The sequence below is a fragment of the Larus michahellis genome, chromosome Z (assembly GCF_964199755.1).
Source record: "Larus michahellis chromosome Z, bLarMic1.1, whole genome shotgun sequence".
Taxonomy (NCBI): domain Eukaryota; kingdom Metazoa; phylum Chordata; class Aves; order Charadriiformes; family Laridae; genus Larus; species Larus michahellis.
The window spans coordinates 22,902,212-22,914,848 of NC_133930.1; positions in this window are offsets into that span (position 1 = coordinate 22,902,212).

The window sequence follows — 12,637 nt, forward strand, 5'->3', positions numbered from 1 at the left end:
TCCAGCATTCTCACTGTAGAAGACTCTTGGGTTTGAAGTCAATGAAGAGTGCAGGATTTAACCATGTTGACCCCCTTTCACCCTGTCGCAGCTGGGTGGTCAGCAATCATCTCCTTCTCCCTGTTCACTGCAGGAACTGCCAGTTCTCTTTTCCCCTCACACCATTTTCCCAGCAAATCTATAAATCCTCTGAAGGTTTGATTCTGGGAGATGCAATCATGTAAATTAGTGGTTCAGAGCTGCCAAAATAAGGAAGGACTGTCTCCTCAGTTTTCATCTTGCTGCCTTTCCTCTGGCCATGCACTCTTGTTATGGATCTTGTGCCAGCTCTGGCACCCATTCAGCCCTGAAGTGTTGAGTAAGCCAGCAGGAAGATTGGCTAGTTTTCTAAGGTTTTACTGAGTTTAATTGACTCACGAGGGAATTTTATATTTGCCAGAATGGGCATATTTTGTAGCCAGGGCTGGAGGCAAGAGACTGTGTGAAGGAAAGGAATGGGGAGGGCAACACTCATGTGGGGAGGGGAGAAATGTGAGAAGACAGCCATTATACCATTAAGCAATGGTGTTTGTTTGTTTGGACTTGACATATGTCATCTTTACATCATTCGTAGTCTTCTTTCCTAAGAGTAGCAAAGTGCAGGTTAAGCAGAGGTAAACTAATTTAAGTTTTTATATGGGCCAGGTGTTATAAGTGAATGTAAGGGTAGTGTGCGTAATCTGCAGCTCTTTCCTATTTTTACCTTATCTGACTAACTGAAAGCAGTCTCACAATTTTTCATTTATTCAGATGCAATTACTCTTCTATGAACCTCAATTCTAACATCTAAAATTGTTGCCTGCTCTTCTACAATGTGGTTCATCAGTAAAACCAGCGTTACATCCTCCACTTTCCTCAGTAACAGCAAGTATTACTGATAAATGCTGAGAGGAAGTAATCATGCGGAAACAAGATAATTTTTTATTGTTCCACCTGAAGAAAATTAATTATTGTAATCATTCCAGGGCAGTGGAAGTGACACTGTACAACACTATGTCTTCCTTTGTAACACAAAGAAATTGCAGAATGAAAATGCTTACTTATTTGCAAAGATTCCTTTGAATATATTTGTACTAAAAGATAATGTTAATTGGGCCATACAAAAAAAAAAAATCGAGAAAATTAATTTCTTTCAATATCTGTCATTTTTTTCTAACAGAATTTATGACTATTAAACATTGTGAACTAGTTCAGCACACCATGAAAAACAAACATAAATGTGTTACTTTAAGGGAACCACATCACCGAAATATAAACAGACCCACGAAAAGAAGGATGACTCTTTCTTAGAACAGGATGAACAATATAAGGATGAAACATTATTTTCTGTCTGTGACAACCTTTATTCATTCAGAAGAATTTCTCATAAAAGCACTGGTCATACTGTCCTCTGGTGTATTTTGGGGTAGATGCATTGTGTCCATTGTAAATGTGATGCATATCATGTGTCACTGTCCTAAATTATTTTAAGCTGCCTGTTTATCTCAGTCTTGTAAGTACACTTTTGAGTACAAACATATTGACTATATGTTACAAGTAAGTGAAATTGGGGGAGATTCTGTTTGTATATGAAAAGCAGTGGGATAAGAACATCCCTTTCCCTACTCAGGGGTAGAATTTAGGCCTCTTCTGTGGTGATGAATAAAAAAAACAACAGAACCAAACAGGGTATTTCAAATTAACTCTGAGTACAACATTAAGAACAATCCTTACTTATAAGGGATTCCATCAAGAATTACAACATTATGGTAATCAAGGTATTAATACATGGATGGAGCAATCAGATTTAAAAATTCTTCTAAGCAATCTTATGCTTAAGAGAAACTAGTTTGCCAGTGTAGAATGGTATAATGAGTCCATAGCTTGTTAGAAACTTAATTAAAAAAAAAAAAGCTTAAAAGGCTTGGATTCTTCTTAAATGTACAACTGTTTATCAGAGACTTGAACACTGGCATGTAAATACAAATGAAGAAGAACGATAGAAAAAATTAAACTCCAAACAAAATGTATTTGCTAACCTAGTCAATCATGCTGCAGTTTCAAAATGTAGATAATACTTGTGTCAATGTTTAATACCTAGAAGCATAGTTTAAGTATTACATTAAATTATCTGAAGGTGCTAAATTTTTTGTCTCTATTTAAGGTCATAATATTGTTGTAGCATGGTTATACCAGTATTTCTCAACATACAGACACTGGATGTGTTAGGTGCTAGGGAGTAAAACGAAGACGGTGCTGCTCAGTGCTGCTCCCTAGGAGGCAACAAAGCCTGTGAACCACCAGGATACTCCTGAAGTGGGTGACTCCGAGGACCTGCAAGTGAGAAAAAAAGCCTCCTCCTGCAGCCACCAGAGATCCATACCTGGGAAGAGTGATGAGGCTGAAAGAGGTGCTAATTTATTGTGAAAGGCATTTGGGTCGTTAGAGCTGTACTGGTCTAAACAATGCAGCAGTTCCTTTCATTTACAAACACCAAATTCATGCACTGTATTTGTAATATACAAGTGAAAGAAGACTTGAAATGACAAATAAGCCTCTCTAATTCGACCTGCCTTCACACTCAGAGTAACTCGTCTTTAATTAACCTCTGTGTGTATTCTGCAGAGGTTAAGACATCCCATTCGGTATAAGCTAATTAACTTTGTCTCAGATTTCATAGAATTATTCTTTAAAATGAAGAAAATAACTAAAGTTTAGACAGGTAGGCACTCTATTAATGGAGACATCAAGGGACTTTGTAACAAATTAAACGCGGCAAGACTCAGCCCTGAAACCGTGTTGATAATCTATTTACAGCACAAAATATACAGAGAGTTGGAAAGTATAAATTTCATGTAAGACTTTCTTATGAGTGTCCTTTGCTCTTCTGCTTTGTTTGTCATTATTGTAGTTTCAAAACAGCAATGTGTTTGAAGTCAAACTAGTCATTCGAGTAAAATTTACATAAATGGGTGATGTATTCTGACAAGAAATACTCAACTGCTGAATCTGAAGTGACATATAAAGGAAAATAATTGGATGATAACTTTCACTAGTGATTACTTAATCATATTTTGCATGGAGTTGTTGGGATGGGGTGCAGGCAACCAAACCACATGGGGGTTGTTAGGACATTTGCAAGAAATATTGCTAACTCCAGGCACACATCTTTATCACTAACTCATTTTGGAGAAGGAGCAGCTGGTTCGGAACCATTTATAAGGAGCTTCTGTCCAGGTATGCTCCAGAAAGCAAAGCAGCTTCCTACTGTATGGATGAGAAGATCCATATCTGCTTTTCTCTGCTGGTAACGAGGCGTGTTTTCACTGTTCTTAGTTCTCCTTGGACTGCATTGCCCTCCACATGTGGTCCCTCCTTACGAGCACTCAGCTACCTCTGCCTTGCCAGAGGTGCCATTCTACTCCAGACCATCCATGATACAGTCAAGCATATGATTTGGATTTTATAGCATGACTGCCTCTATATGTGATGTTACTTTGCATATTCGTCTTATTTTGCTAAAACCTTAACCTTCAGAGAGTTTTCTCCTCATCTGTCCAAACTGTCAAAGTGATGGATGTGAGCACTTGTAACTCTTTATCCCATACAGTGTATTTTTGGCATCTCTCTTGCTCCTGACTTAAAGTGGACACATAACTTATACTGTTTTGTCTTCATTCTTGTACAAATGCTATACTACAGTCTTAAAGATGCTTTGGGTAAAAAATCACTTTTTTTACCAGCATGTATCTGAATTGCAACATTACTTTCAAGAACAAGAAGTGAAGGTGGTTTTGAGCCAGGAGCTGTGGCTTTTTGAACTTCTCTGATTAACCACAGTCAGTTCTGTTTCTTCAATGTATGGGTCAAATCTTTTTCATACGGGCATCACTGGCACCCAGTAAAGAAAATATTTGCCTTTGGAGAGTCGAGGATTTGTTCGTTAATTGCAAACACTTGGAAATGAACTCTTTTTTATGTTACAAAATGTACAGTTTTCTTGGCTTCTTGCTGTTTAGTATGTTGTTTATCAAACATCTGACTATTACAGGCACAGTAAAAATTCCTTCTTCCTCTGTTAGCTTTACCTACTTCCAGTATTTGCCTGTCCAACCTGGTGGCCTTCTATGGTGGAGAGACAACATCAGTGGACAAGAGAAGAGCTACTGATGTCGTCTATCTGGAAATCTGTAAGGCTTTTGACGTGGACCTCCACAACATCCTTCTCTCAAAATTGGAGAGACATGGATTTGATGGGCAGACTGTTCAGTGGATGAGGAATTGGTTGGATAGTCGCATCCTTAGTTGGAAGGCAGTGGTCAACGGCTCAGGGTCTGGATGGAGATCAGTGACAAGTGGTGTCCCTCAGGGGTCTGTACTAGGACCAGTACTGTTTAATATCTTCATCAAGGACACAGACAGTGGGATTCACTGTCTATGATTTGCACCCTCAGCAAATTTGCAGACCACACCAAGCTGAGTGGTGTGATTGACATCCCTGAGGGACAGGATGACATCAACAGTACAACACCTGGAGTACTGCATGCAGCTTTGGAGTCCTCAGTACAGAAAGGACATGGACCTGTTGGAAAGCATCCAGAGGAGGGCCACAAAGATGATCAGAGGGCTGGAGCACTTCTCCTATGAAGACAGGCTGAGAGAGTTAGGGTTGTTCAGCCTGGAGAAGAGAAGGCTCTGGGGAGACCTTATAGCAGCCTTCCAGTACCTAAAGGGGGCCTACAGGAAAGATGGGGAGGGCCTCTTTATCAGGGAGTGTGGCAATAGGGTGAGGGGTAATGGTTTTAAACTGAAAGAGGGGATGAGATTAGGAAGAAATTCTTTACTGTAAGAGTGGTGAGCCACTAGAACAGGTTGCCCAGGGAAGTTGTGGATGCCCCTTCCCTGGATGCGTTCAGGACTAGGCCGCATAGAGCTTTGAGCAGTCTGGTCTAGTGGGAGGTGTCCCTGCCTGTGGCAGAGGGGTTGCAACCAGATGATCTTTAAGGTCCCTTCCAACCCTAACCATCCTGTGATTCCATGACAAGTGGGCCCATGTGAACCTCATGAGGTTCAACAAGACCAAGTGCAGAGTCCTGCACATGGTCACAGCAACCCCTGTTATCAATACAGAACCATAGAATCATAGAATCTTCATGGTTGGAAAGGACCTTTGAGGTCATTGAGTCCAACCATACACATGCACAAAGAAACCCCCTACAATCTCTGTCACTAGAGCATGCCCTGAACTGCCAAATCTACACGTTTCTTAAACACATCTAGGGATGGTGACTCAACCACCTCCCTGGGCAGGCTGTTCCAGTGCCTGACCACTCTTTCAGTAAAGTAATTCTTCCTAATATCTAATCTAAACCTCCCTTGCCGCAACTTCAGACCATTTCCTCTGGTCCTGTCATTATTAACCTGGGAGAAGAGGCCAACACCCACCTCTCTACAACCTCCTTTCAGGTAGTTGTAGAGGGTAATGAGATCTTCCCTCAGCCTCCTCTTCTTCAAGCTAAACATGCCGAGCTCCCTCAGCCTCTCCTCATATGACTTGGTCTCCAGTCAAGGGGATGAAGGAATGGAGAGCAGCCCTGATGAGAAGGACTTGGGTGTACTGGTGAATGAAAAGCTGGACATGAGCTGACAATGTGCTCTCACAGCCCAGAAAGCCAACCGTATCCTGGGCTGCATCAAAGGAAGCATGGCCAGCAGGTCAAGGGAGGTGATTCTGCCCCTTTACTCTACTCTGGTGAGACCTCACCTGGAGTACTGCATCCAGATCTGGAGCCCTCAGTACAGGAAAGACAAGGACCAGTTGGAACAGGTCGAGAGGAGGACCACAAAAATGTTCAGAGGCATGAAACGCTCCTACCAGAAAAGGCTGAGAGAGTTGGAGTTGTTCAGCCTGGAGAAGAGGAAGCTCTGGGGAGACCTTTTTGTGGATTTTTAGTATTTAAACGTGGCTTGTAAGAAAGATGGGGACAAACTTTTCAGCAGCAGCGCCTGTTGCAATAGGACAAGGGGTAATGGTTTTAAACTGAAAGAGGGTAGATTCAGACTAGATATAAGGAAGAAATTTTTTACTCTGAAGGTGGCGAAATACTGGAATAGAGAGGTGGTAGATGCCCCATCCCTGGAGACATTCCACAAAATTAGAGACTAAAACTTGGATATTAAATTTCCCTTATACCAATATATATTTGATAGAATGAGAATCATATTTCCGATTAGCAAAAAAAACCCCCACTGGGTAACATTACTCTGAAACTGGGTTAGAAAATCTATCATAAGGTTATTTTGAATACAAGTTGTGAAATTCTATTGTTAACTCAACCAGGTCCTATGTGAAATGATTAATACTTGGATACATATACTCAGAAAGCAGAACCGTGTTTAACAAAATGAGGATGACTGGAAGGAAATCAATTCCTTCTTAAAATCTATTAGAAAAAGCATCAAGCAAACATTAATTACCTACTTTGGGAGAAGAAGAGCTTTTAAAAATGCATAATATTGTAAAGGAAAATATTCGTGGTGGCATATTTATGTTAAATGTTGGTGACCTCCCCAAATAAAGGTGCACTAAGTGCACCAGGACATTAAATGATAACAAACAGCAAGAGAGAATATCTTAATAAGATTATAGAATAGCTATACCTCGAGGATATGAATATGGAAAAAACAGAGTCTGTTAAGACTTGATTTTGCTACACAATCTCTGTGAGAAATATCAACCATAGCCAGACGCATTTCAGGAGCATTTGCCCATAGAAATCTGATTTGGAGCTATTCATTAGAGCAGGACCCAAATACAGTAGCACAAAGACATCACATCTAAACAGGCAAAATATTGAAAAAACGTGACTCAGGTAAATTAAATTTTTAGATCAACAAATTTCCTGAAAGTGGATTCAAGGGAAAGAAAACTGAAGGGATGTATAGTGTGCTTTCATTGCTGTGGTTCCAGCAGCACAGCTGTAGTTCTGGTTGAGTTGGCTCCTCCATTTCTAGCCCGAATATCTCGAGGTTTGTTATCCAAGATGTTTCATACTACAGAAGGTCGAAAGTGAATATATGGATGCTCGTGAAAGAAAGAGGCTGTGTACAGTTAATCCTTTCTAAAATTACAGAACAGTAATATATAGAAGCGGGAATGTTGTTTTAGACAACGGGGAAGTGAGATCTCCTTTTCATTAGCTTCAGATGAAAACATGTTGTTTCAGAATACATACATTTTTGTAATAAGAAAGGAACCTTTTAATGTCTTGAAATGAAGAATGAAACTTTACTAGTGGGTATGCCTGGGCAAAGTTTTCCTGAAAGGCTTTTGTCATAATCACAGTAATTCATAGTGAATTTAAGTACAGCTTATTTTTGGAACTGTAAGCTCATTGTATGAGTATTCTGACATATACGGAGAGGTCCTGAAATAAATCCTTGTTTGTGATCCACATTTATATTTTACCAAAAAAAAAAAAAAAGCATATCTTGTTCCATTCTTTTAAATACATATTTTAAGTGTGTTTCCCTACAGAAATGGAGGCCAGCTGTTTGTATTTGGCAGAAGTCAGTAGGGAATCTTTCCTGTGTAAAGACTAAAGTCGCTGAAGCTAGATGATAATAGAGTAGCAGAATAGCAGAGCCCTGATGGATTGATTCAGTTCCAATTTCTGTTTCTGCCTCCATGAGTACCTTAATCAGTGCTTATGCACCTTGGTTTGTTTGGGCAGGGAGAAGGAGTCTCCTGACGCAGCCAGTAGCTCTATGCTTGTAACCCAGAATGGCACGTGAAAGTGGTGTGCCAAAGGCTGGCACCCTGAGAACCGTGTTTTGAGAAGGGCCAGGTTGTGTGTCCTGTGTGCCCAGGTGAAGAGACACAGTCTTCCGCTGCTCTTTGCTGTGTGATCCTTGGCCCCTGCCTGCTGCCTTCCCTCCACTGCCAGCCCTGGAGCAGGGCATCCACACCAAGTTGCTGGCTCTGAGTCCTCTCAGCAATGGAGGTCATAGCCATAAAACAAGTACCCTGGCTCCTTCCTAAACACTGCAGTGCATTTCTCATTTCACATATCAGGAGAAACACTAAAAAAAAAAAAATGTTTCTTTTTTACAGTGGCAAGTTGTGCATCTGCTGATATTGGCTTGGTATTGAAAACGCTGCCAAGGGAGACAAAGCACTCTGCCTACTCCTTATTAATACTTGCAATTGCCGCATGTGGCATAAAGTTGCTGAGCCAGAGAGCTTAGGGAAAATGCAGTGTGCTAGTGGCAAGCTCCAGAACAGAAAGTCTGCTAGCGTAATTCTTCAGCATAGACTTTAATGAAGAGTACATGTATTGTAAAGGGAACAACTTATTTCAGGATATATTAGCCTTGAACTTATAAAAGTAGAGGAGCAGAAACAGCTTGCAGGAGTCAACATACTTCACACCAGAGGTGAAGAGTCTTTTCTTAAATAAAGAGCAAATATAACTTTTTCACTTAACTTTCCTCTAGCAATAGTGCAGAAACAATAAAGTTTCACTTCCACGGCACTCATGTGGCACTTGTGTCTGCTTCACCTAAGGAACAACCATCTGCCCTCTCTATTCCCCTCCTGGATGGAATCTCTGTATCCTCAGGCACAGGAGTCTATGAATCCCTAAAATCCCTCCTCAGTCCTTTTGGGAGACCCAGTGATATTTTTTGCAGCCTGAGGAGGCTCCTGAGGCACCCCATGAGAACGGGCTCTTCCCCCCCTCTTCCCTGCCCTGCTCATCCCTCCTGGTGAGGGTTTACCTCCATGCTCCTGCCTTTCCTTCACGGTCCTCTTGCTGCCAGCTTCTCCACATCCTTGCAGGAGCCTGGCAGTCCTTTTTTCACATGGGTGCAAGTGGCCAATGACACACAGCAGTAACTGCATCAGCAGATGTATGGTTTAAAAGCCCCGCTGCAGCCTGCTGAGGGCATAAAAGCTATTCTCCCTCTTGCTACAGAATTCGGAGCCCCCTTTTTCACCCTCAGAAGGAGTATATTCCCTGACACCAGGTTGTGAGGTGAAGGAGAGCAGGGAGAGCCTGGTACAGCCTGTTCCTGTAGTGGTGTAAGCTCTGTACCCAGGAGGTGCCATGAAATACCACAATCAGGAACTCCAGCTACTCCAAAATAGCCAGTGAGACTGAGGAAAAGTGGCACCCACACCCCAAAGGGAGGTACAAAAGTCACGGCTGAAGTCAGCTTTAGTACCTATCAGCGAGGAGCCCTCCCGAGGAGGTGGTGGACACTGGAGCTCACAGCTGTGAGGATGCGCTCAACGCAGCAGTTCAGAGGATGCATGTGGAGTGCCAAGGTAAGGTGGTCTGTTATGGGGAGTCTGCTTGAATGTCTGTCTGGGAAGGACCTGAGGGTCTCTGAGGAACGGGGATAACCTAGATCCCTGACCAGGTCTTTGTTTCCAAATCTCCCTCCTAAAAAACGGCATGTTGCTACCTACGTGTGAATCTGACCCAGTCCTTCCAGTCCTTGACCATTTTTAAACACATGGAGGCCATCAGCAGGTTGTGTATTTAATAGCATCCATAATCTGCTTTATCTTGACTCCTACTTGATTGATTTGTTTCCTGGTGCTTCCAAGAAAAGTGGAAAGATTTTGGATACTACATTGTGAACACATAGGCAAGAAATGAGCAGGAACGGCCCATTCACCCCTTTCCTTCACGTTTGTAGTGTACACAAGCCCAGTGTCCAGCTTTGGACTTCTTGCTTTGTGGATATTGGAATTTCTGCTGAACTTGGTTTAATTTTTTTTTACAAAATGGCTTAAAATGGTTAGTCTAGGTCAGAAGTTCTGCTCAGAGAAGCCTTTTTTCCTCCCCCTTGTCTCTTCACCTGTATGTACACAGGTACACAAAGCACACAGTCTGTGCTTTCCAGTCCTCATGGCCTGCAAGTCCTAACCTGTCCAGGAGACTTGGCTGTGGAGGTGAGGGAGAATTTCAATCATACATTGCAGGCATATGTATTAGACAACACGCACTGAAGAACTAGTTACCAGCAAGTGACTGCTTTTAGTTCTTAGCTGACTGTCTGTATGCTGTACTCACACCATGGCACCCCAATGTAACCCAAGATCTTCCTCTCCCAGAATCACGTACTCTGCAACTTGGAGGAGAGTTTTGTCATTTTTATGGAAAAATTGCCCTCTTCCACTCTCCTGAAAGCCACGTGGCTCCTGTACAAGCTACCTGCAGCCTCACTGACAGCCTGTGGGGCTGAGGCCTCCCCAGAGGTGCCAGCAAGCTCTTCTCAGCCTTCACAGGAACAATGGGAACTCACCCAGGAGCTGCCTCCAGTGACGCAGGATGCTGGGCTGTGCTCAGGTCCCTGCCTTGATGCAGCTGTGCCTCTGGAGCCTTGCAAGTGAAGGAAGAGCCCAGATACCTTTTGTATAGGTGTAAAAGAAATGTTTCTGACATCCTACTTTTGAAGTGATAGTTCAGTCCCAGAGTGTGTGATTTAGCAAATGAAACATTTGATTTCAATTTGAATCTGAGATGAATAAACAGGTATTTAGATCCAGAAGCAGATTTTGAGATAGACCTCAAAGAGGACTGCCATTCCCAGGCAGAGGACTGGAGAGATTGTCCTTCAACTTTAGGAAAAAACCTGCTTTTTCTCTTTTCTTTTTTTTTCCTGTTTCTGCTCCTTAGCCTTGTATAAATCATATAGTGGGCAAAATTATTCAGAGCTTGCCTGTGTATTGACAAGCATCTGTGGTCCAGCAGGTTTTGGGCATGAGTTCATCAGCCTGAAGCCTTTCTCTGAGGTTTGGTGGAGTCTGGTCATGGTATACAGGTCACACATGCAGAAGGTTGACTTTCTCCCCTTCCAGTGTATCCAAGTGGTGAAAGGTCCTCAAAAGGGGATGCAGTTCAGAATGGTGCATGGTCCCCAAGTTTGAAAGCACTTCTGTGTCATACATTAATGTGTCTCTTTAAAGTTAATGCTTCTGTGACTGAAATTGTTTATATTTGCCAGAGTACGGTCTTCTAGACAACAGAAACAGTATGTAAATCTGTTTGATAAAGGTATCTACCTGTTTACTGACCAAAGAGGAAAACTTGCCAGTAGTGAACATCTTTGTTACTCAAGTGCTTTTTCATGGTAAGTAAAAGTGTCTCCCATAAGGAAATGAGGCAGGTGAAGCTCAAGGAAGAGGAGAAAATTGTGAAGAAGGGCAGAAAGTTTCAGTCTTTTTTTTAAAGAGTAAGTGCAAGTAGCAAAATGGAGTGAGGAATAGGAAAATGAAGACTTTAAAAAACACAAACCAAATCCTTACATAAACCAAATGCTAACAAAAGTCTGATACCTGCTTGCTAAGGTGACAAATGAATAAAGCTCTGGCTTTGCCTGGTGCACATGGTGTGCAGCATCCTGTCTGTCCATATGAGTGGCATGTGATGGCAGTATTAGAACATCACTGGGTAGCTTCTGAGACTGCCTCCATCTTGAGAGACATTTCCTGTGTATCTGTGTGTGTACTGACAGTCACTCAAAGTGCAACTTATTCAGCATGAACCCCTAAGAATATCTGTAATGGGCACTCCAGAGCTGCTCCCGGAGCCTGTGGTCTGTGCCTAACTGAAGACCGGTGGGCCACACTGAGCATCCTACTCTAGTGTGCTCTGCAATTCAGGCCACAGGAGCAGGGAGGAAGAGGAGAAGGAAGACTGTGACATGGCGTCTGTGTGCTCCCAGCTGCTGCCATTTCTCACTGCCTCCAGAGCTGCCAAAAACACTCTGCAGCGGCCATGCGCTCATGCCTGACAGATCAGTGGGAGGTGGAAGGAGGGAGGTGGGAAGGAGGATTTGGTCCTTTCACTCCCTCTGCCTTGGACTGATGGTGGCTGCACAGGGTGTTGCCGGCTGCATGCAGAAATGAGCGTGTGCTCTTAGTTGTGCTGGTTAATTTATGTGTTAGTGAGTGTTGGTTTTGCTCCTCTGGCCCTGCGCCAACCTCAGAGCAGCCTGCAACTTTCCCAGCAGCAGGCGCTGGATAACTGTCAGCCTTCCTGAGCAAAAGCCAGGCTTTACATATCGGCCGTGGTTATCCAACTCCCTGTTCGCAACTGCTAGCCAGCCCACAGCACAGGCAGGCTGAACTCGTGCTTGGCCATAAAAAGCGTTTTGGGAAGGATTTAAAAAAAAAAAACAAAACACCACACAACCTCAATTGTAGCTCAGTGATCCTTGACTTGAAGCAAATGGAAGCTGTTCTGTTGGCATTGTTGGGATGGAACACGTGTTTAGCTGAGCCCTGCAAAATGTCAGTGCCAAAGTCTGGAGCTGCCATTGGCTGAGAAGAGGCCATACCTGTATGCTATCAGGGATGATTAAGATTGATAACAACAGTAGTTAGGATGGCAGGCTCTAACTTGTGTTTCAAATTGATGTAAAAATACTACCGGGAATGTTAGTTAATGACTTTAAGCTGAACAGAGCATACTCTGTGATGAATTAGAGTTTAAGTCAATTTGAAATCTGACAGTAAGTTGCATTTCTACCAGAAATGTAGAACTGTTACTTTGGTTTATACAGCGATCTTACTTTTTAATCAGAATTTTAGACAGTAATAAAAATT